The 23,791-nt window shown below is 49.0% G+C and overlaps 4 non-coding genes across 4 annotated transcripts; all 4 read left to right on the top strand.

Moving 5' to 3' along the window:
* Nucleotides 1-5,196: 5,196 nt before the first annotated feature.
* On the top strand, nt 5,197-5,269 carry Trnat-ggu (transfer RNA threonine (anticodon GGU)). Its single transcript has one exon. It is a non-coding gene; the product is annotated as a tRNA-Thr (tRNA).
* Nucleotides 5,270-5,659: 390 nt separating this feature from the next.
* Trnat-ggu (transfer RNA threonine (anticodon GGU)) lies at nt 5,660-5,732 on the top strand. Its single transcript has one exon. It is a non-coding gene; the product is annotated as a tRNA-Thr (tRNA).
* A 390-nt stretch (nt 5,733-6,122) lies between these two features.
* Trnat-ggu (transfer RNA threonine (anticodon GGU)) lies at nt 6,123-6,195 on the top strand. Its single transcript has one exon. It is a non-coding gene; the product is annotated as a tRNA-Thr (tRNA).
* Nucleotides 6,196-6,585: 390 nt separating this feature from the next.
* On the top strand, nt 6,586-6,658 carry Trnat-ggu (transfer RNA threonine (anticodon GGU)). The gene has a single exon. It is a non-coding gene; the product is annotated as a tRNA-Thr (tRNA).
* Nucleotides 6,659-23,791: the final 17,133 nt, after the last annotated feature.

Genomic DNA, 23,791 nt, shown 5'->3' with positions numbered 1-23,791 from the left:
ATAGCCAAAGGCATTTCAGACTGCTGAAGCCAGAACCCGCGTAATGCATTTTGTAGAACAGAGACGTACGGGACAAGGGATTCCGTAAGGACACATATCAAAGTTGCAGTCCTTACTGCCAGTGCTTTTTGGCGTTTTAACAGTGTTTTATAGTGCCGAATAAGGTATGATTGCATTTTTTTATGCAGGAATAAATAATAAAAATTCAAGTCGAGAAAAAATGCTCCGTTTTTTTCGGAAGCGGGCATCGAACCCAAAACCTCCGCACAACGCGTGTGGTGCTCTACCATTGACCTAGTTCCGCGGCGACTCCTCTATCGACTATACCGAGGGGTTTTGTATATACGAATGCTCAGAGCCCGGTCAACTATCGCCGCCCCTCGACCACCGCGGGAAGACGTAGAACGTCTTTTCACAGCGGCCGCTCGTAAGACGTGGTCGGAAGTGGGGGATAGCCAAAGGCATTTCAGACTGCTGAAGCCAGAACCCCTCGTAATGCATTTTGTAGAACAGAGACTTACAGGACGAGGGATTCCGTAAGGACACATATCAAAGTTGCAGTCCTCATTGCCAGTGCTGTTTGGCGTTTTAACAGTATTTTATAGTGCCAAATGAGGTACGATTGCATTTTTTTTATGCAAGAATCAATAATTGAAAATTCAAGTCGAGAAAAAATGGGCCGTTTTTTCCGGAAGCGGGAATCTAACCCACAACCTCCGCTTAACGCGTGCGGTTCTCTACCATTGAGCTAGTTCCGCGGCGACTCCTCTTTCGAATATACAGCGAGGTTTTGTATTTACGACTGCTCAGAGCCCGGTCAACTAGCGCCGCCCCTCGAACACCGCGGGAAGACGTAGAACGTCTTTTCCGAGCGGCCGCACGTAAGACGTGGTCGGAAGTCGGGGATATCCAAAGGCATTTCAGACTGCTGAAGCCAGAACCCTCGTAATGCATTTTGTAGAACACAGACGTACGGGACGAGGGATTCCGTAAGGACACATATCAAAGTTGCAGTCCTTAGTGCCAGTGCTGTTTGGCGTTTTAACAGTGTTTTATAGTGCCAAATGAGGTACGAGTGCATTTTTTTATGCAGGAATAAATAATTGAAAATTCAATTCAAGAAAAATTGCGCCGTTTTTTCCGGAAGCGGGAATCGAACCCACAACCTCCGCATAACACGTGCGGTGCTCTACCATTGAGCTAGTTCCGCGGCGACTCCTCTCTCAAATATACAGTGAGGTTTTGTATTTACGACTGCTCAGATCCCGGTCAACTAGCGCCGCCCCTCGACCACCGCGGGAAGATGTAGAACGTCTTTTCCCAGCAGCCGCACGTAAGACGTGGTCGGAAGTCGGGGATAGCCGACGGCATTTCAGACTGCTGAAGCCAGAACCCTCGTACTGCATTTTGTAGAACAGAGACGTACGAGACGAGGGATTTCGTAAGGACACATATCAAAGTTGCAGTCCTTATTGCCAGTGCTTTTTAGCGTTTTAACAGTGTTTTATTTTGCCGAATGAGGTATGATTGCATTTTTTTTATGCAGGAATAAATAATAAAAATTCAAGTGGAGAAAAAATGCGCCGTTTGTTCCGGAAGCGGGTAATCGAACCCACAACCTCCGCATAACGCGAACGGTGCTCTACCATTGACCTAGTTCCGCGGCCACTCCTCTCTCGACTATACAGCAGGGTTTTGTATTTACGACTGCTCAGAGCCCGGTCAACTAGCGCCGCCCCTCGACTACCGCGGGAAGACGTTGAACGTCTTTTCCCAGCGGCCGCACGTAAGACGTGGTCGGATGTCGGGGATATCCAAAGGCATTTCAGACAGCTGAAGCCAGAACCCTCGTAATGCAGTTTGTAGAACAGAGATATACGGGACGAAGGATTCCGTAAGGACACATATCAAAGTTGCAGTCCTTAGTGCCAGTGCTATTTGGCATTTTAACAGTGTTTTATAGTGCCAAAGGAGGTACGATTGCATTTTTTTATGCAGGAATAAATAATTGAAAAATCAAGTCAAGAAAAAATGCACCGTTTTTTCCTTTAAGCGGGAATCGAACCCACAACCTCCGCATAACACGTGCGGTGCTCTACCATTGAGCTAGTTCCGCGGCGACTCCTCTCTCGAATATACAGCGAGGTTTTGTATTTACGACTGCTCAGATCCCGGTCAACTTGCGCCGCCCCTCGACCACCGCGGGAAGATGTAGAACGTCTTTTCCCAGCGGCCGCACGTAAGACGTGGTCGGAAGTCGGGGATAGCCGACGGCATTTCAGACTGCTGAAGCCAGAACCCTCGTACTGCATTTTGTAGAACAGAGACGTACGAGACGAGGGATTTCGTAAGGACACATATCAAAGTTGCAGTCCTTATTGCCAGTGCTTTTTAGCGTTTTAACAGTCTTTTATATTGCCGAATGAGGTATGATTGCATTTTTCTTATGCAGGAATAAATAATAAAAATTCAAGTCGAGAAAAAATGCGCCGTTTGTTCCGGAAGCGGGTAATCGAACGCACAACCTCCGCATAACGCGAACGGTGCTCTACTATTGACCTAGTTCCGCGGCGACTCCTCTCTCGGAACGACGATGGAATCCGAGCAGTAACTCACGCTTACAGGGAAGCAACCTTTGACAAACTTGTTGATGGCTCTACACTAAGCACTCTTCTTCGGCTAATTCTAGAGCTTAACAATTTTGAGTTCGATGGAAAACACTACGTCCAAATAAGTGGCACATCTATGGGAACACGCGTAGGGCCAAACTATGCCAATATATTTATGGGCGTCCTAGAGGATGAATTTCTGAATAGCCAGAGCTTAAAGCCACTCTATTATAAGCGTTTCATTGATGATGTATTCCTGATTTGGACCCACGGGCAGACGAACCTGATAACCTTCATAGACGCGTTCAACTCTGCGCATCCCTCCATTTCTTTTTCTTACCAATACTTCCCCGTCTACTGTTAATTTTCTTGACGTAAACGTCACCGTCTCAGAGGGCAAAGGGATCACTAAACTGTACCGAAAACCGACCGACAAGCAACAGTACCTACATTTTCCAAGCAGTCACGTCAAACATTGCAAAACCGGAATTCCCTATAGCCAAGCTCATCGTTTTCGTCGAATTTGCTCAAAGGAAGAGGACTTCAATGATAATTGTCAGGAGCTACGCAGTGCACTTTTGAAACAAAAATATCCCTTTGAAATAATTGACAACGCTATAGACAGAGCACGAAACCTGAATCGCTCAGACATTCTCAGAGGCACCAAAACCTCCCACGACACCCCGCAAACGAACTTGGTCTTAACACATTCCGCATCTGTTCCCAAAGTCTCGTCTATACTAAAAAAGCACTATAACATTCTTACATAAAGTGAGCGCCTAAAACATATTTTTCCCGAACCCCCACTGGTTGTGTACAGGAGAAACAAAAACATTAGGGATATCCTGGCCTCATCCAAAATAAGAACTCAAACGACCGACGGATGCAGTCTTTGCGGGAAGCCTCGATGTCAAATATGCACGCACATGTCCACAACGGATACCGCGGTCAGTTCAGCCTCTGACTTTCGTCTAAAAATCAAAGGAAACCTGAACTGTGATAGTTCCAATGTGAAATATTTGCTCGAGTGTACGGTGTGCCACCTACAATACATCGGGCAAACACAAACGTCATTCAGAACAAGGTTTAATAATCACAAGTCACATTCCAAAACTCTGCCATCTCTCCCGTTGTCAAAACACGTTAACCTTCCTGGGCACTCTTCTGACCACCTCAGAGCCACGGTATTAGAATCTGGGTTTCGCTCTCACCATGATCGACTAATCCACAAATCGTATCTCATTTACAAGTTCAAATCCACATCCTCAGGCATTAATGAGAGTTTGGGGAAATTATCGTCTTTGGTAGGTACCTAAGCCATTTTCACCTTTTTCCGTTTTTTTTTCGCCTTACCGAACACTGTGAGCCACCACACGCCCCCTCCCGCTCCCCACCCTTTTCTGTCTCCCCTTTTTTTTCGTGGAATAGTCGCCGCATTCCCAGTACGCCTCCACTAACGCGGTTGGCAGCCCCCTTCGGGGGTTTAATTTTGTTATCGCGAACGCGCCGTCTGCGCGGTCACTCACCATTTTCTTCGATGTTGAGGGGTTCCCCCACCCCTCCGCTTCTTGGACTGTCAATCAGTACTCACTTCTTCGCATGCCTCCATCATGCTGTGACATGCTTTTATTGTATACACAGAAACTTGTTGACCCTTACTGGCGACCGATTCAATAGTTGCTTCCACGCAGGACACACCTAGTTACTTCCTACCTGGCTAAATAATTGGTTACGTTGCTGGCACGTTCGCTCTTCTGTGACTTCTGTGAACTTGTAAGTGCCCTGACATTCCCCACGCCGCCGGTAATTGGTGTTTTCAAGAATGAATGTGTCACCCGCGGCTTCCGTTCTGTATTTATTTGTTGTTCGTGTACTTTGCATTTCGTGTGTCGAGACGTTCCCTGCACCATCCATTTATTCGTGTAATTCGTATGAAAAGTGTTTTTGAAGAGCTCTCTACCCTGTCTTTTTTTTTTAATGGATGAAGTTGAATATTGCCTGGCTTTTTAGAAAAGAGTTTGTCATCATGTATAGTGCCACAGGTATAATGCCCTCCCTTCCCTGTTCCCTCGCCCCAACCCGCCAATGTTGTTAAAAAAATGATACACTACAGCACACCCTCTGAAACTATATAAGCGTGCGTGCTCCGACGTTGTATGTTACTCAAGATGAAGACTCGTCCTCCAGTCTAAACGTCAGTAAACCACTGTTTTTGTTTTTAATCGTACATCTACCATTTTCTCAAGTAAGTAATAGTTTATTTGGTATAAACTGTACAAGGTTATGGGGAAAGAAAGTGAAAAGGTTGCACATAAGCAACTTGACTGGCCCTTACAACCCGTATATATTACAGTATACACACACACACACACACACACATATATATATATATATATATATATATATATATATATATATATATATATATATATATATATATGTCGTAGACACTCGAGTCACGGCCCGGGGGTTAAAAAGAAGGTCCCCTTCACCCCGAGTAGTCCGAGTGGCGCTGGCTACCACCCCCAAGTGCAGGAAACAAAAATACCTTAACATAAATACCCGGGAAAGTGCTGGGGAAACAGCCCCGCCGGTAGCGTAGTGGTTATCGCACCAGACCGGTATTCTGGAGGTCGTGGGTTCGGATCCCACCCGGCGGGCATTTTTTCACCACTTTCTTTTCGACTCAAAAAATTCTTCATCTCTTTCTATGACCCACCACAACCTCCCCTTTGCTTTCCGAGGTTTTCTTGACTGCCAACCCTTATTTTCAGTCTTAATTCACGGAGCCCCTCATTTCCCATTTTCTGATTCGCTACATGCTTAGCGAGGGCCTCTGTTCTGGCAGTCTTGGTGCCAAAGGAGCTTAAGAGGGTTCAACGCTGGTCGACCACTCTCGACATGTCGTAGACACTCGAGTCACGGCCCGGGGGTTAAAAAGAAGGTCCCCTTCACCCCGAGTAGTCCGAGTGGCGCTGGCTACCACCCCCAAGTGCAGGAAACAAAAATACCTTAACATAAATACCCGGGAAAGTGCTGGGGAAACAGCCCCGCCGGTAGCGTAGTGGTTATCGCACCAGACCGGTATTCTGGAGGTCGTGGGTTCGGATCCCACCCGGCGGGCATTTTTTCACCACTTTCTTTTCGACTCAAAAAATTCTTCATCTCTTTCTATGACCCACCACAACCTCCCCTTTGCTTTCCGAGGTTTTCTTGACTGCCAACCCTTATTTTCTGTCTTAATTCACGGAGCCCCTCATTTCCCATTTTCTGATTCGCTACATGCTTAGCGAGGGCCTCTGTTCTGGCAGTCTTGGTGCCAAAGGAGCTTAAGAGGGTTCAACGCTGGTCGACCACTCTCGACATGTCGTAGACACTCGAGTCACGGCCCGGGGGTTAAAAAGAAGGTCCCCTTCACCCCGAGTAGTCCGAGTGGCGCTGGCTACCACCCCCAAGTGCAGGAAACAAAAATACCTTAACATAAATACCCGGGAAAGTGCTGGGGAAACAGCCCCGCCGGTAGCGTAGTGGTTATCGCACCAGACCGGTATTCTGGAGGTCGTGGGTTCGGATCCCACCCGGCGGGCATTTTTTCACCACTTTCTTTTCGACTCAAAAAATTCTTCATCTCTTTCTATGACCCACCACAACCTCCCCTTTGCTTTCCGAGGTTTTCTTGACTGCCAACCCTTATTTTCTGTCTTAATTCACGGAGCCCCTCATTTCCCATTTTCTGATTCGCTACATGCTTAGCGAGGGCCTCTGTTCTGGCAGTCTTGGTGCCAAAGGAGCTTAAGAGGGTTCAACGCTGGTCGACCACTCTCGACATGTCGTAGACACTCGAGTCACGGCCCGGGGGTTAAAAAGAAGGTCCCCTTCACCCCGAGTAGTCCGAGTGGCGCTGGCTACCACCCCCAAGTGCAGGAAACAAAAATACCTTAACATAAATACCCGGGAAAGTGCTGGGGAAACAGCCCCGCCGGTAGCGTAGTGGTTATCGCACCAGACCGGTATTCTGGAGGTCGTGGGTTCGGATCCCACCCGGCGGGCATTTTTTCACCACTTTCTTTTCGACTCAAAAAATTCTTCATCTCTTTCTATGACCCACCACAACCTCCCCTTTGCTTTCCGAGGTTTTCTTGACTGCCAACCCTTATTTTCTGTCTATATATATATATATATATATATATATATATATATATATATATATATATATATATATATTTATTGTAGTGCAAAAGATTTGCCCACTCAGAGTATGCTATCAGGCACTGCGAAGGACGCACTATGCCCCGTGTGAGTCTGTGAAGACCACGAGGAGGTAGTACCGGCCTCGGAGAGAACGCGCCACGATCTCTGATAGCCCGCTGAAACATAATCATCGCTCCGGCTAGTATCAGTGCCTACCTGAACACCGTCACCTGGAACGCTACCATTCCCTGCCAATAAACACCTCTTCAATTGGTGGAGTGTGCGGGTTCCAGTCCTCATCGCAGCCTGGAGTTTCGAAGCAGAAGTCTCCGTCGCGTCCTGTCCACTGACGACCCTCAGGATATAACATCTCCCTCGCATCCCGCGATCGTCTGTTCCGGTGCAATCCGCGAGAGAGACCCCCCTATGTTTTATGGCGATGACGACCAGGACGTCGAGGATTGGCTGTCATCGTATGAAAGGGTGAGCGCTCATAACAGATGGGATGATAACATGAAACTCAACAATGTCCTATTCTCCCTCAAGCGACTCGCTGAGACGTGGTACCTGGACCACGGAGCCGACTTGCAGTCTTGGTCAGCTTTCAAGACTGATTTTCTGAAAGTTTTTGGCCGCCCAGCCGTGCGGAAACTTCTCGCCGAACAACTTTTGTGAGAGCTGGCGCAGAACAAAGGCGAAACATTCACGAGTTACAGAGAAGACGTTATTAGCCTGTGCAAGCGGGCGGACCTTTCTATGAGCGAGGCTGACAAGATCAAGCATCTCCTTAAGGGGATAGACGACGACGCCTTTCAGATGTTGCTGAGTAAAGATTCACAGACTGTCGGGGACGTCATCAACTGGTGTCAGAGCTTGGACGAGCTCCGCAAGCAGCGGCTTCTCACGCGGCGCTCAGCGTCACAGCCAGGAGAGCCCCTTCCGGGATTGGTCGTCAGCAGCGAGGAGTCTTCCCTGATGCCCGGCATTCAAGATTTTTTTCGCCACGAAATCGCGCGTCAAGTTTGTCTTCTATCGTGTGCACCCGCTACGGTGTCAGCGCCCCCATTGTCTTCAACACTTCAGCAAGCGATACGGGAACAAGTCGCCGATGCTCTCCCTTCGGCCTGCCCATCCGGGCCTGTGGCTGCTCCCATATCGTCACCGCTAACCAACACAGTAGCATTGTTACGACCTCGCCAGCAGGCACCGCTTTGCGCCCCACGATCGCCGCAGCTTCCGTCAATGTCGCCGCCCCGACCAGCACCTCATGCGCCCAACGTGTGGCGAACGCCTGATAACCACCCTATCTGCTTCGTGTGTCGTGTCGCCAGCCACGTCGCCCGTTAGTGTCGCCGCCAAGCCGTCTCATACGATCAGTCGTTTCATTCGCCGTCCTACGTCGTGTATGAGCCGCCACTTCGTCAGCAGTCCCCCTTGCCGCCGTCGAACTCGCCTCCTGCCGCCCCACCGACATTCAAGAGCCGCAGGTCATCCTCGCCGCGTCGCCGATCTATCTCGCCAATGCGTCCCCGCGTGGACCCAACACAGGAGGAAAACTAGTCGCCGCAGTTCCTGAGGCAAGACCTGCGTCCACGTCGAGAACCTCAAGTCCTCGATTTTAACCCCATAATGCCATTAATGTTACTGTTGAAGGACTCGCCGTAATCACCCTTGTCGAAACCGGTGCTGCCGTGTCAGTAATCAGCGAGACCGTCTGCCGCAACTTACGCAAAGTGACGACGCCACTGTCCGACCTCACACTCCGCACCGCCAGCGCACAACACATCCGGCGTGTTGCTGCGTGCACAGCACAGGTCACCATTGAACACATCACTTACCCCATTGAGTTTATCGTTCTCACTTCGTTCTCCCACGACGTCATTCTCGGTTGGGATTTTCTGTCGACCCACCACGCCGTCATGGATTGCGCCCGTGCTCAGCTGGAGCTATTTTCAGTTCAAAACGCCTCATCGGACGAGCCCCCTGCCTCTTTTCGCCTAGTTGTCGCCGAACACACCGACGTTCCTCCTAGCTCTGCCGTACTTGTACCCGTTCTGTGCGACTCAGTTCCGGACGCCACAGTGCTGCTCAGCCTTTCCGAGCTGTTTTGCCTGCGACAATGCTTCCCGCTGCCGTTCGCAGTTTTAGAAATGCAGCATGGGTTCAGCTCCATGTTTATTTGCAACCCCTATTCCTCTCCAGCTACACTGTCTCGTGGCGTATGCCTGGGTCGTGTAGAAGAGACTGACACCCTCCTCGTCACCGACGTTCCCAATAACTCCTCGGACGCTTCACTTGCGCTTCTCGACCCCTCCGCTCCAGCCCCGGATACCTCGGTTTTCCTTCGCTCAATCGACGAGAGTCTTCCTGCGCCTGAACGAAACCGACTCCTCACCATGCTTCAAGAGTTCCTCTCGTCTTTTGACTGCCAGACATCCTCCTTGGGACGCTCATCTACGGGTATGCACCACATCAGCACAGGAACTCACCCGCCATTACGACAACGGCCGTATCGTGTGTTAGCCAAAGAACGTGGCGTTATTGAAAATCATGTGGACGACATGCTTGAACGTGGCGTCATACAGCCTTCCAACAGGCCTTGGGCGACACCGGTTGTTCTCGTCACAAAGAAGGACGGTTCCATCCGCTTCTGTGTTGATTATCGCCGAATAAACAAAATAACACGCAAGGATGTCTACCCTCTCCCTAGAATCGACGACGCCCTCGACACTTTGCAAGGAACCGAGTTCTCTTCTTCGCTCGATTTAAGGTCTGGCTAGTGGCAGGTCCCCATGGCGGATGCTGATCGGGAGAAAACGGCCTTTGTAACACCAAATGGCTTGTGCGAGTTTACCGTCATGCCTTTTGGCCTTTGCAACGCGCCTGCAACGTTTTAACGCATGATGGACAATATTTTGCGTGGCCTAAAGAGGAAAACCTGCCTCGGTTACTTTGATGATATTGTCGTCTTTTCTTCCGATTTCGCCACGCATATTACCCGCCTCCAACGAGTCTTGAAATGCCTCACTGTTGCAGGACTTCAGCTTAACCTGAACAAGTGCCGCTTTGCTGCCCGCCAACTTACAATTTTAGGTCACGTTGTGTCCAAATATGGCCTCAGTCCTTATCCTGACAAACTACGCGCGGTAGCCCAGTTTCCTAAGCCCACCACCACCAGGCAGCTCTGAAGCTCTATCGGCCTCTGGTCGTACTTCCGACGATTCGTGAGGAACTTTGCGTCGATAATGGCACCTCTAACGAAAGCTTCTGAGTCGGTCCAACGACATCGCTCATTGGTCTTCAGACTGTGACGAGGCTTTCAAAAAGCTCCGTTCTGTGCTTGCGTGTCCACCGATCCTCTGCCATTTCGACCCGTCGGCCCCTAATGAGCTTCATACTGACGCCAGCGGTGTTGGCCTGGGCGCTGTGCTCGCCCAACGGAAATCTGGCTTCGACGAATACGTCGTTGCTTATGCGAGCCGGACACTCACAAGAGCGGAGGAAAACTACTCTGTCACGGAGAAAGAGTGCCTGGCTATTGTGTGGGCCATAAGCAAATTTCGTCTCTACTTGTACGGCAGGCCCTTCGACGTAATCACCGACCACCACACCCTACGCTGGCTATCTTCTTTGAAGGATCCGTCTGGTCGTCTTGGAAGGTGGGCCCTTCGCTTACAAGAGTACGATATTCGAGTGCTCTTTCGATCTGGCCGCAAACACACCGACGCCGATGCGCTCTCACGCTCTCCTGTGACCGCCGAGGTGCCTTTTTGTCATCCATAGACGACATCCTGTACTCTAAGTCACTTGACCACATGCCTCGCGAGCAGCGCAAGGATCCCAGGATCACATCTCTTTTGGACTGTCTGACAAACCCCGCTTTGCCAAACGCCCCTCGCGCTGTACGGCGCAGGCCCCTCACTTCGCTATTTCTGACGAGCTTCTGTACCGCCGAAATTATAACGCAGACCACCGGAAGTAGCTCCACGTTATTCCCCGCCATCTCCGTTCAGACATTTGCGCATGTTTCCACGCCGATGCGCAGTGTGGTCATGCTGGTGTACTGAAGACATACCGACGTATCCGGATGCGGTACTATTGGCGTGGAATGTACACTTTTGTCACCAAGTTTTCCCGTTCCTGCGAAAAATGTCAACGCCGTAAGTCCCCACCAAACAAACCACCGGCTCCGTTGCAGCCCCTGCCGTGTCCAGTACGACCTTTCGACCGCGTAGGAATTGATTTGTATGGGCCGCTCCCCTACACGGCTTCTGGACACCGCTGGGCCATTGTCGCGGTAGAGCACTTAATGAGATACGCTGAAACCGCCGCACTACGAGCCGCTGACGCCCGCGAGGTCGCCTCATTTCTCTTACGCTGGTTCATTCTTCGTCACGGTGCCCCTAGAGAGTTGCTCAGTGACGAGGCCGTGTGTTTCTATATGAAGTAATTGAAGCCCTGCTCGCAAAGTGCAACGTTATCCACCGCACCACTACTTCTCATCTACAAACCAATGGGCTGACGGAAAGATTTAATCAGACAGTGGGCGCTGTGTTGCCAACTTATGTTTCGGCAGACCACACCGACTGGGACCAAGTTCTTCCGTACGTAACTTATGCGTACAACACCGCCACTCAAGCAACTACGGGGTTTTCGCCTTTCTTTCTCCTCTACGGCCTCGAGCCGTCATGTCCGCTCGACACCATCCAGCCGTACCGACCAGATGCATCCGAATGTACCCCCGAGTCACAGGCATCTCGACACGTCGAAGAGTGTCGCCAGCTCGCCCGGGCCCTGACTTCCGAGGAGCAATCTCACCAGAAGCAGCGTCACGACGATGGAACACCGCCCCCTGAGTTCGCTGCCGGTTCTCTTGTGTGGCTGTGGATACCCTCGACTGTTCCTGGTCTTGCTCAGAAGTTGCTGTCCAAATATCAAGGTCCTTACCGTGTAATCGATCGCGCATCCCCAGTGAACAACTTAGTTGACCCGCTCACATTGTTTCCGGGCCTTCGTTGTCGCGGTCGCGAAACTGTGCACGTTGACCGTCTCAAGGCTTACCACGAACCGATGGTTTTATCTTGCCCTTAGGTCACCAGGATGGGTTCTTATGTCCGCGGGGGGTAATTGTAGTGCAAAAGTTTGCCCACTTATAGTATGCTATCAGGCATTGCGAAGGATGCACTATGCCCCGTGTGGGTATGCTCCGATACCGTGGCCATGGGCAATAATGGGTACGTAGTGAATGGGGACTGTGCAGACGACGAGGAGGTAGCACCGGCCTCGGAGAGAAAGCGCCACAATCTCTGATAGCTCGCATAAACGTGATCATCGCTCCGGCTAGACTCAGTGCCTACCTGAACACCGTCACCTACCATTCCCTGCTAATAAACACCTGTGCAATATATATATATATATATATATATATATATATATATATATATATATATATATATATATATATATATATATATATATATATATATATATATATATATTTATATATATATATATATATATATATATACATATATATATGTATATATATATATATTATATATATACATATTGTTATAGAGATAGAGTGAGAGAGACCGAGGGAGAGAGGAGTTGCACCGACTGGAAGAATAGCAAGAGTGGTAAGGTAACGCTGCGGGGAGAGACATTGGGTCCTAGTAATTGGTCGCACTTCATTATGCAAACTGTGTTTGGTATAAACTTGGTGCAACGCAGATTGTTCAATATGCACAAGTAAAAACACTGGTTTCTGCGTGATGCATTGGATGCAGATTCTTTGCTTTGTGTGTTATTAAAGTTCTGATTGCGCAGACCCGTTGTGAGAAATTGCTGAAGGTCAAGAAAATCAATGTCCCAGTCACTCGCGGAAGAGCGGAAGAGTGCACTTGGCCAGCGGTACAAGAATATGCCGCAGCTATGGAAACGAAGGACAGAATATGTTACCGCTGAAGGTACTGCGAATAATACGTTTGTAGGAAGATGTTTTCACGATTGCATTTGTTCTCCGTCTAACGTATACACGCAACGGTTAAACAGTCATTTGATTTATCAATTTCATTTCAGCGTCACCGCAGCAGACAACGACAATATAGCTCCTGTCGGCTCTGTACAAAGCCACCGCTTAGATCGTGATGGGTGAGCTATTCTGCTCATATTTATTGCAATGTTTAGAGAGCAAAGTACACATTGGTTGGTTCCAGGTGTTTTCCGTCGCCGGGATATGATATGCTATTGTTCTAAGTAATTTCCGTCACAAGATCTTAACAAAGCAGGTTACCTAGGGCTTACGAAAAAAAGAATAATATCAAATATGTCATCAGTGATTCTAAATCTGCCATTATAAATTTTTCGAGAGGGCGGATCTCCCCAGAAGCGTCTGCAATTCTCACATCTGGCTTCCGTCGCGATACGCGGACCGGCAAAATCTACCTGATATGGGCACCTGCCCACTCCGGCCTGGCCGGGAACGAGTGCGCGCACGATGCTGCTCGAGGATTCACCGACCGAGCTAACATCAACCCTAACACCCCATTCGCCCATTCGCTCCGATGGTTGGGTAGGGATCGGCTCGTGTCCTACAGGGACATAAAAAATCCCTATCGTCTGGAACGGGCCCGTTTCCCCCCCGCTCACCCGTCACTCTACACGAGGCAATCCGTCGTATGGCGGCTACTGCAAACAAACTCATATCCAAACCCGGGTATGTATAGCTACTGCTATCCAGGGCAACATTCGTATAAATGCCATAAATGTAAAGAAAGGGCAGATCTAGCACATATCCTATGGGCCTGCCCGCAGGCGGCTATACCCGCGCGCAGAATCACTCGGGCGGAGCAATGGGATACCGTGTTGCTCAGCCACGACCCAGCGGATCAAGTCTGGGCCGTCCAGCTAGCCGAAGACGCTGCTAGAGACCAAGGGCTCTTGGCCCGCGCCTAGGATCCCCAGCCTCTCCCAATAAAGTTATTTCTCTCTCTCTCTCTCTCTCTGTGCTGGAAGAAAGAGAGATTGCTGTTTTTATATTCTTGACAGCTGGCTTTATCTGGCGGCGTTGGGCGAAGGGGAACCTCATAGGAGATTTCTGAGAAAAGACCTGTATCAAAAAGCGCTCAACAGACTCCTGTTATGCACTACCAGGAGTGGTATTTTATTGTTATCTGTTAATATCCTCCACGAGCAAGGCAAAAGTGCATGATGCGGCCCGAGATTGCTGACCTTTAGCTCCTATGGAGTAAGTCCGCAGCTTCTTATAATAGCTTCAAAGTTCATTCACTGGCCACCGTTTCCAATGTTGTCTTTCGCTCATTCAGACAAGGACCACCAGATTATAGCGATAAATCACGTCAACCTCAGGAGAGTTCTGCAGCTCTGATAGCGAAATTTCAGCGCCGGTACGAATTCAACGGAAAGACGCACCGAAATGGTGGCCAGTGTAAACAGCCGACAGTATACAAACCCCGAGGTGCCGATATATCACCCGAATATCCAGCCCACTCTGAGCCCCCTATCCAGCCCGGTGTTCCAACGAGGCGTATTTTAACTGACCTAGTTTGAATTCTCGAGGAGCACTCTGCAGCCCTACTGGAACATCCTCAGAAGGTTGTAATTGCAGGAGGGTTGGCGTTTTCGAGAGAATTTAGGGTTGTTCTAGTCAGCACATATGATTATTGCTGCTCCGTGACGCCATTTTGTCCCTTCGAACACTACGTCAGTATGAAAGGTGCAGGTGGGTCTCGAAGAACAAACCGTGCCCGCAACGCGAGCAAAGACTTCCTCAAAGGCGGGCTATAAATAGAAATTAGCGATTCTCAACGCCAACAGCTGACATCCATATATACACATTCGGTTCATGTCGCATAGTTTCTACAAGTGCGAGACTAACTTGGGACAGAGCATTATGTCACATCCACTGGAATCAATAAGGAGGAATCACAGGCGGAATTCAAGTTAGCCGAAGAAGGAAATGAGGTTCACATTTGGCAGGATTCTGGAACATACCTGCGAATGGTCCAAGCGGTGATAAGGACAGCAGTACAGTGCGAAACGCGGCGTACTAGCAATTATAGGTCGATACAGTGGTCCAATCATCCACATTGAAGTGAGAAATCAAGACTGTACGGTTTGCCAGATCACTGCCAAGCTTGCAAAGGAGCCACGAAAGCACGACTGTTCATGTAACTGTAGAGCTTTTTCGATAATGATGGAAAGGAATGTCATTGTGTACGGTTTCCGGGAGAGCGAAGCCTTGGACTTGCGGTACGCAATTTCGATTGGATATGGTGAAAGCATTGTGCATATTTCAGTGCAAATCGGACTCACAAACGGTTAATTGGTAAAGAAGGTGGTTTTTGCGAAATGCGTCGTGAAGCGGTGTTCTGCAAAATTCAAACTATATCGAAAGATCGGACACCTTTCGAGGGAAATAATGGTGCGGATCTAAGAACGTTTATAAAGGCCAACATCGAGACAGTGAAGCACCTGGCGAGTGCGACGATAGAACGACACGCCGATCATTTGAATCCTTGCGACACTCAAGCACAAAAGAGGCTTAGGGCAGAACTGAAGAACGCGCCTCACCATGTGTAGGTTATTGATTGCCGGTGTGAGGTAGTACACGTAGAATTCTGATGCCGCCATTTTTTGTTTTTCTAAATCCTGCCCGACAAACATGTACATTTCCTTCACTATAACGACTACAGGTGTTACTTGCGCACAAGGTGAATTTTTTTGTAAATACAGAGGGTTACATGGCTCCCCATATTTCGTAATTTTTTTTCTGTTTTATATATTCAAAATTAATTCGACGAATCACCTCTATGTACACTCCTGTAGCCATTACAGGTGGAACTTCCGCGAAATCTGCTTTAGTGTTTAAGTGCAAGGTGTTCTTACATGGTTCGCAGTTTTCCGCAAAGTTTTTTTTTCAAAATTTTTGTTCACAACTTTCCCTCGTTTACGCTATCAGATTGCTTACAAGGTGGAACTTCCGCGAAATCTGCGTTAGTGTCAAAATACAGGGCTTTACACGGTTCGCTATTTTCCGTATAATTTTTTTTATTTTTGTTATTTCTTATTTTTAAGAAGTTCTTCGACCAAAGGTCTCCGTTTACGGTCTGATAACGATTACAAGGCGGATGTTCCACAATCTGGAATCTTTTGGAAATTGAGGTCGTTATATTGTTCGCAATTTTGAATAATTTTTTTTTAGTTTCAAAGTTTTGTTCTACCGATTCTCTTCATTTAGGCTAATATTGCTGTTACAGGTGGAACACTCGCGAAGTGTGCATTTTTGTGTGAAATGAAGTGCGTTACGCAGTTCGCGAATTTCAGTAATTTTGTTTTATTTTTCGTATTTCTCAGGTGTTCAATTTCGGTGTACCAATTATCTCTACGCTATTATAACCATTGAATATAAAACTTCCCAAATATCTTTTTTTTGGAAATGCAGGGAAATACGCGAGAGGTACTCGGCAAGGAATACTAGCCTCTACATTTCACCCTAGAAGGACTGTGTCACCGCATTTTCGAGACTAAAATATCCACAAGACGTGACAGGTGGCCGCAAAAGCTTAACTCTTCAATCGGTCTGAAAGTCACGAGCTGAAAAAAAAAATGGTTGGTCCTGAGATGAGTTAGACTTTGTGATGCCTGGATTCAGACATGCTCGTAAAACAGCGCAGGATTGGGGACGAAAGGAAGGACATTACAGGCGCGTACTGTAAACTGTGCGTCATTATGGCTTTGTGCAGTATATGGGAATAGCTACAAAAGATATCACATCTATTTTTACGCACACGTAAATCTAAGTACACCAAGTTGAAACAAAATCCATGAGGCTAACGGTGACACGTGCCATCAACGGATTTGTGCATGTCACAAACGGGTTGCTGATACAGTTTCCACTTTTTCATAAACATGAGCGCCAATAAAATCTATTGCGTACACCGCATAGTAGCGCTTACGATCCTGCGTGCAATTTTGTTGATTCATTCCTTGAAAAGGCTTGGAACCCTAACGGGGAGTGTTTCTGTCCTCCGACACAGACTTCCCCGCTAGCTAAACCCCAAACCATCGTAAACCTACGAGCTTTCTCTGCCCTGTTTCTACTTCGTGTGCTGTTGAATGCAGCGAGAAGTGTAGGGAAAGCCTTCGCAAGAAAAAGAAATCTACAGGAGGTAGCGAACCGAGGTACGCGAGAAGCGCCACATTATTCCGTCAACAAGAGCCATAAAGTTATGGAGGGACTTGGGAGAGGCTCTGGCGACGAAACGAGAAAATACTAAAACAGAGAAGAGAAATACACAAGCAAACACAGTGCCTACGCGGCTAGCACCATTGAGATCAAGCAACACCAACTGAGATGTTAGCTTTCATTATCGCAGGAACAATTTTTTTACACGTACCTTTTGAAAAAGACATGGTTCGACCTCTGTTACAAGCTACTCGGCGTGGTTTAGGTAATGACGACAAGGAAAAGGATGGGTGCAGGGTGCAGCGAGCCCGGGCTCGGAATGGCTGCCTGTAAATAGTCGTGTAAATACATCGCTTCATCGCCTCATGGTTCATGTCATCTGCCGCCACGATACATTTGGTGGAGTCTGCATGTTCGTCATCCCCATCCTGGCCCCAGCACCGCATAGCATCCACATGGACGCAGCCGCCAATAACAACGAAGCCGCCCAGGGCCGCCCCAGCCCAGTCGAGACCAGAACAAGACGATGTCCCCCACCCCGTGTTCCCAGCACGAAGGACCCGAATGAAGACGAACCCAGACCAGCCCACCCAGACTCGCCGACGATGTGTTCCCCCGCCCTTCCATCTGATTTGGCTCGAGGACCTTCAGTGCTTTGTCACAGCTGACGCCATTGCTATTGGTGGGCGAGGCATCATCAACGTCGCCATCCTCATCCGTTTATTCTCATCCGCTTTAAATCCCCAATTTGCCTCGTCGTCGACCAGGATGCTTCACATCGACCGGGGAGGGGATGTCACGTGCACGACAATACCCGCGCCGGCATGGCCCACCAATAATGACAACAAGGAAGATGATGGGTGCAGGGCGCCGCGAGCCCGGGCTCGGAATCGGTGCCTTTAAATAATCGTGTAAATACATCGTTTCATCGCCTCATTGTTCGTGTAACCTGCCGCCACGTTAGAATATTGTTGTGAGCGTCCCCCTGATTTATAAAAAAGTACATTCTGACACCTACATATGCATTTGTATGAAGAAATGATCATGTATTGTTTCTTGTTGTTATTTCTATACATCTGTCATATATTTTTTAAATAAGTAAATTATGCCGGTTATGTAAGGTTCATGAACCTGGGCGTAATTTTATATTCGTGAACGATGGTTCTTAATAGCGTTGGTCATGAAATAGTAAGTCCCATAGCATTGCAATGAGGTGAGTACCCCTTAAGTGGTACTTGGATATGTCCGGTTCAGTGGAAGCCATTTTGGCGGACATGGCTGGTGATATCTCAAGTCCGCGAATTGAGAGAAACTTCGCAACCGAGGTACAGACACACTGTAGTCTCCTTCAAATCACGCATCGGTTGTTGCCTGAGCCCCAAAGCGTATTGTCGCCTCGGTACCTTGCGATTTTCACAAATTCTGGCAAACATACAAGGCAACCAACCAGAGAAAGCTGAAAAATACTTGGGCTCTGTACGCCGCACTGGAGGACCCTGCGCGTAACGTTGTGGAATGAAGCGTCACTGTCTGCTACCCCCATATTGATTCTTCGGCCGGACAGGTAATCACTGATTCAATCGTACATGCGTACCGCGGTACATGCAGACCGCATTATTGAGCAGAGACTTAATGTATAGCGCACACATTCATACACTGATTTTATGGCAAAGAAGTCTCCGATGGTTAATTGCCCTGGAGCCATTGACGGCTTATGATGTGTTGCAAGGGCAATGACGCTACCGATGCTGCGACGCACGTTGCGGTGCAGTGACATTCGATAGATATATGACTATGCATGTGGGTTCCAGTCCAAGCGCACCAGTACCATTTTTTTACCGTTTTCCAATACACCTGAAGAGCGCAGTTGGTCAACTCCTGTCAATGCGCGTGGGCGTTTTGACAGATTTTAAGCTTGGCAGTTGCCGGGCGTGCTTCCACTCACGTTCAAACTCGGCGGTCTCCCAAGAAAGGGTAAACACTGAAAGACGCCACCGCTTCGCATTAGAAGCTAGATGGCTAAGAAGCACGTAGCTAATGCCGTCAGCATTTCGGAAAGGAGCTCTCTGAATACCGGCCTCGACCTCCATGTAAAACCCTCTTATTTGGTGCTCAAGTGGCTGAGCGCGAAGTCCGTATCCTAATATGCGTATATCTGCGGTTTGTTGGTACTCCCATTAAGCGATAAACGGGAGCAGACATTCTTCAACAAAGTGATGGAAATCTGGGAGCCGCGGTCTATGTCCGTGTGCGTACACTTGAAAATTGTTATTTTGAACCGAATTCGTTGCACTTAGAGTGCCCGTACCACAGCCGTTGACGCTACGGCCATTGGGCTAGGAGGGGTAGAAAAAATTGGGGATCACGAGCACAGCTTTCACCACTAGTGAGGAAAGGGGGCTGAGAAATAAGCGCCGAGACTTCACTAGACTAAGATTGACGAACCCAGGGACCCGGAGCTGCACTCGGCTGTCGATCCGCGCTGTCCTCTACAGTGCGCAGGAGAAGTGGTTCTAGATGACTGAGCTGCAAGAACTGTGGCTCATGCCACCGAAATTGTGGTCTTAGATACCGGTTTTTTTCAATGAGGTGGCAGAGGGACACCTGTTGGATCAGAAGGAGGGAAATGTGCAGGGTTCGTGGGGGGGGGGGGTACCCGTTGTATAAGGAAGAGGGGCGCCAGCTCTTTCCGGAGCAGGACCACCGGTTGTCTTCGGAGGAATTGTAACTGCAGATGTAGTTGCCTCGAGGGTTACGACTGGTTTGAGTTTTTGCGGTTTCTTGCTATGAAGGGAGAGTAGTGCCGGGTAGTCTTTTCGACGTGCATGGAGAAGTGTTTGTCTCCCTTCTGCGTACGCCTCGTTGGAGCTTTTTTCTCGTCAAGCAATGACCTGCTCTTCTATGATAGCTTTGGCAGGGTTATAGCGAGTGTTACTAGCGGTGTTGTAATATGTATATGTTTCGTTAATCACGGCGGGCCGACCGCTTCCCAGACACCGGTTCGGTTCTTCCGCGCAGTTAGCGCAATGAAGGGTATCGGTTTCGCACGTGGGAAGGTACTAGCTACCACTGCATTGACTGTAGCGCATTGTAAGCCTGCACACGCCTGCCACGTGGCGGTACCGAAGACATTTAGAGCGCTGTTTTTGTGTTACACACGGCGTAGTGGCAACCGATAATGATGCTTTCAGGGGTTCATTCTTCAGTAAATACTATTTGGAAGCTTTTGAACGGTTTGCTCAGCCTGCGGACAAATTTTACGGGTATTCGTTAAAAAAAAACCTGAAGAATCTCACGGTTTAGGATTTCTGTGGGTGCACACCAAATTACGCCTACACCCCATTTGCTCAAACGTGGTTCGTACACCATTACCGGAATCCCAGTCACGCTTGAAAGTTTCAGCAACCGCTCTGTTGCTTCAGCTTTACGCTGTTGCTTCAGCTTTTGCTCCAGCCATGTGCTTTAGCCTGTAGTTACCATGATTATCTCGAACAACGTAACGTCGACATGCCTGTAGCGTTGAAAACAAAGTATGGCGGCATGCATCCTGACGAACGTCATTATTTAGAAAAAGAACCTCAACACTGAAATAAAACTTATTATATCCCTGCATTTTCCGAAGCCGTTTGCGAAGAAGACATGGATTCGTGCAACGAAGACCCGTCTTCCAGAAACCTCGGTCATCGGCACGACAAGCGCACTAGAAAATCAAAGCGAATAGTATTAGGACCGCCGAAATATCGATGCCGCTCAATACATCGGAGCTGCCGGACTGCCAATGGTGCAATCGGCCGCCGATGAGACCGTATGAACTTCTGCATCCCATCGCAGTATCCATAAGACCGTTCCAGCAGGAATGAACCTCAGAAGGTTCATTCCTGTTGGAGCGGGGCTACTTGCATAGGCGGCTGGTAGAGCCCGGACCCACTGTCCCGTTTTTATATTATCGCTATTTGGAGCTAGTATAGAATCGTCTGCCAGTCTTAAGATTGCCACAGCACACGCAAGGTTCAAATTAACTCATTCTTTTTTTAGTGTGGTGTGCGAGTGGTGTTTGTGCGCGACTTAAGACATTGCGGCTCGATTCGCGCGCCAAACTTGAGTTTCTTTGCACCGCAAGTCACGCGAAGCTCAGCCTAACATTCTCAAAGGAACGTTGCTGTGCTACGCCGTCCAAGTGAATTTTTCTCCGTCCGCATAGTGACAATGTAAATCTTCTAAACATATTCCTTTCGTAGTGATCTAATTGGCATTATTTTTAGCCAGTGTGTTTTTGGTTGTTCTTGAGTGCAAGAATGATCATGCGTGTGGTTGCAGTAACATGTATACTTGTTTGATGCGTTTAGCGTGCCAGGGACCCATACCCAACTGGTTGCCAAAGGCTTTTAGATGCGACCCATCTCATTCAACCGCCTTGTCCATACATGCATGCATCCCTCCATCCATCCGGCGTCGTCGTTGTCCGCTCCAGCTGCGCATGCGCTTTCCGCCGCTCTCACTGCAACGTTATCTGCGGGTTAGCGCTCGCTCCTCGCAATGCCAGCTGTGCGTCGGCTCGCGCAGGCGCTCGGTGAACGCATGCGCAAGCGCTGATCTCTCTCATTCCCCTCACCGTTATGCGGCGGTATACAACGCGGTACCTGCGCCGCTCCGCTCCGTCGTTCCAGCTCCAGTGCTCCGATCTCCAACACTGCTTTGAATGGAGACTAACAAGCCTGCTATCGCGATGGTCGGCGCAACCGCAACAAGCCCCTGCCAGACAAATAACAGAACTGCAAGCACCACCGACGATGAGGCGCCAAAGCGACGTGCACGGGATGCGGGAACCCCGTAGTAGACGGAAATGCATCGTACGCGTTCATGGCACGTTTTACACGATGGGAGAATCAGCCCAACGTAAACGCCGAGGGAAACACACGATGCGTCGCATCTACACAGGGTTCACGCGAGGGGAGGTGGGCGTAATTTTTTAGTGTTCTTAACTTTTCTGTGTCGTTCTTTTGCTAAAGGTTTCCAACGGGTGATATTTTGTAGCGTAGGTGAGAATGAAGTGTTCGCACTAACCGAACTGCAGAACTAGCGGGGCGCTCATTTCTGGTTATACCTAGCTCCTGCACTGATTTGTGTTGCTTTTGTAACACGGGAGATTAACGGAGTGGTCCTGTAACTGTTTCTAGATTAACTGCATCTAGAGGTCCAGTAACCATCTTAAAGGAGGAGTTGAAAGGTTCACTACCGGGGTCAGCAGCCGGAAACCGACGTCTTGCGTATAAATGGGTAGACCCACGCCCATGTGTCTCAGGGCGCAGGGCTGCCATTACAACGCTGTTGGCGTCGTAACTCAACTGTGGCGCGTTCGGGAGACGGCTTGTCTGGGTGGAGAGAATGCTGCAATCACAGCATCCTTCCTGAAGACCGAGCGCACCGCCAAGTCCCAAGGTTTGAGTGCGTAGCAGATGTAGGAGGGGTAATTATTGTAATCGGGCATCCCTGCAACGGCGGATATTGCCGGTAGATTCGTTGGTCATGCATTACCAAGCAAGCAATTGCTCTTCGCTAGCCGCCGCATTTCCAGACACTTTTGAGTCGCTATGCGTTCTCGCTGCCGCCTTCTTGATTGCCCTCGCACTGGAACTTGACCGGTAAGCAGTGGCGCCTAATTTATTATTTGGCAGTTGGCTGAATTACAGCTGTCTACCTGAATTTCGGCTATCTCCCACCCTAGTGCAGAAGCAGGAGTGGCATGTCTGATACCGCGAGTAATACCGAAGTGTTATCAGCCCGAACATCGCCGTTAGAACGTTCGTTTCTTTGCTGTCAGCCAGTTTCCGGAGAGACAAGGGTGTCCCGGCAGTTTATGCTAGTTTGGGATTTGTGAGCCTGCTTGGCGAGGTTTATAGATCTGGTCGGAAGGTAAGGGTACAGCTGTATACGGAGCAACTATACGGTCCTGTGGCCGGACAAAGTGCGGCCGTCGTCCCTCGAAGTGTTTGTGTAAGCTCCAGGCATAGGAGAGTCAGACGCAGTTTGAGAAGCAGGAGGGATTTCTACGTGCTTCGAGCAAGCGCTTCAATGCAGTTCAAAGTTTTTCTTTATTGGTACTCATGTATCCATTGATTTGTATGTGAATAGTTGTAAAACTTTCTTCGTTTCGCTTCAGTAAATACAAACGCCTCGACTTCGTCAATTGTGCAACTACCTTTGAGAACCTCAAGACCATCGCCTTCCGAGGATCCTGCCAAATCAACAGGAGCCCTCGCGCCTGTTTTTCTGATGGGCTCCGGACTTCGGTGCAACGAACATCACAGTTTTTCTAGGCAGCCCACAAGATTTGGGAGAAGAAAGCACCAGGTTACAGCTATAAGGCGCCAGTGGACCCAAGTCGCCCGTCATGGAGATCAGCCAAGCTTCGCCGGGAGATGAGCGTTCGAAGCAAGCAAAAGCACGGGAATCGGTGGAACACAGCTTCGACGGACGCGGCAGCCGACCGCCGAAGGTGCGAGCCAGTGGAATGTCTTGGGCTTCGTTGTAGCGGTGTAGGCTTAGCCATTGTGAGCTTGCTATTCACGGGGATCATGCGGTCGGACGTACGGGAAGGAGATGGAAACAGTCAGACATCGGAGGCACCACCTCAAAGATGTACCGCGGCCAGAGGGGGTTTGCAAGACGAATCCGCGGCGATAATTTTTACACAATTTCAACTGCAATTTCAGACACAGAAGCTTGATTCGGAGGAGCGGGAGAGACGACCGGTACGCGATGGTCGGGGCGCATAGAAAAA

The sequence above is a fragment of the Haemaphysalis longicornis genome, unplaced genomic scaffold, assembly GCF_048455015.1.
Source record: "Haemaphysalis longicornis isolate Haplotype H1 unplaced genomic scaffold, Haemaphysalis longicornis Haplotype H1 scaffold_8, whole genome shotgun sequence".
NCBI lineage: Eukaryota > Metazoa > Arthropoda > Arachnida > Ixodida > Ixodidae > Haemaphysalis > Haemaphysalis longicornis.
The sequence above is the reverse complement of the archived record's forward strand: the minus strand, read 5'-3'. Positions and strand labels throughout refer to the sequence as shown.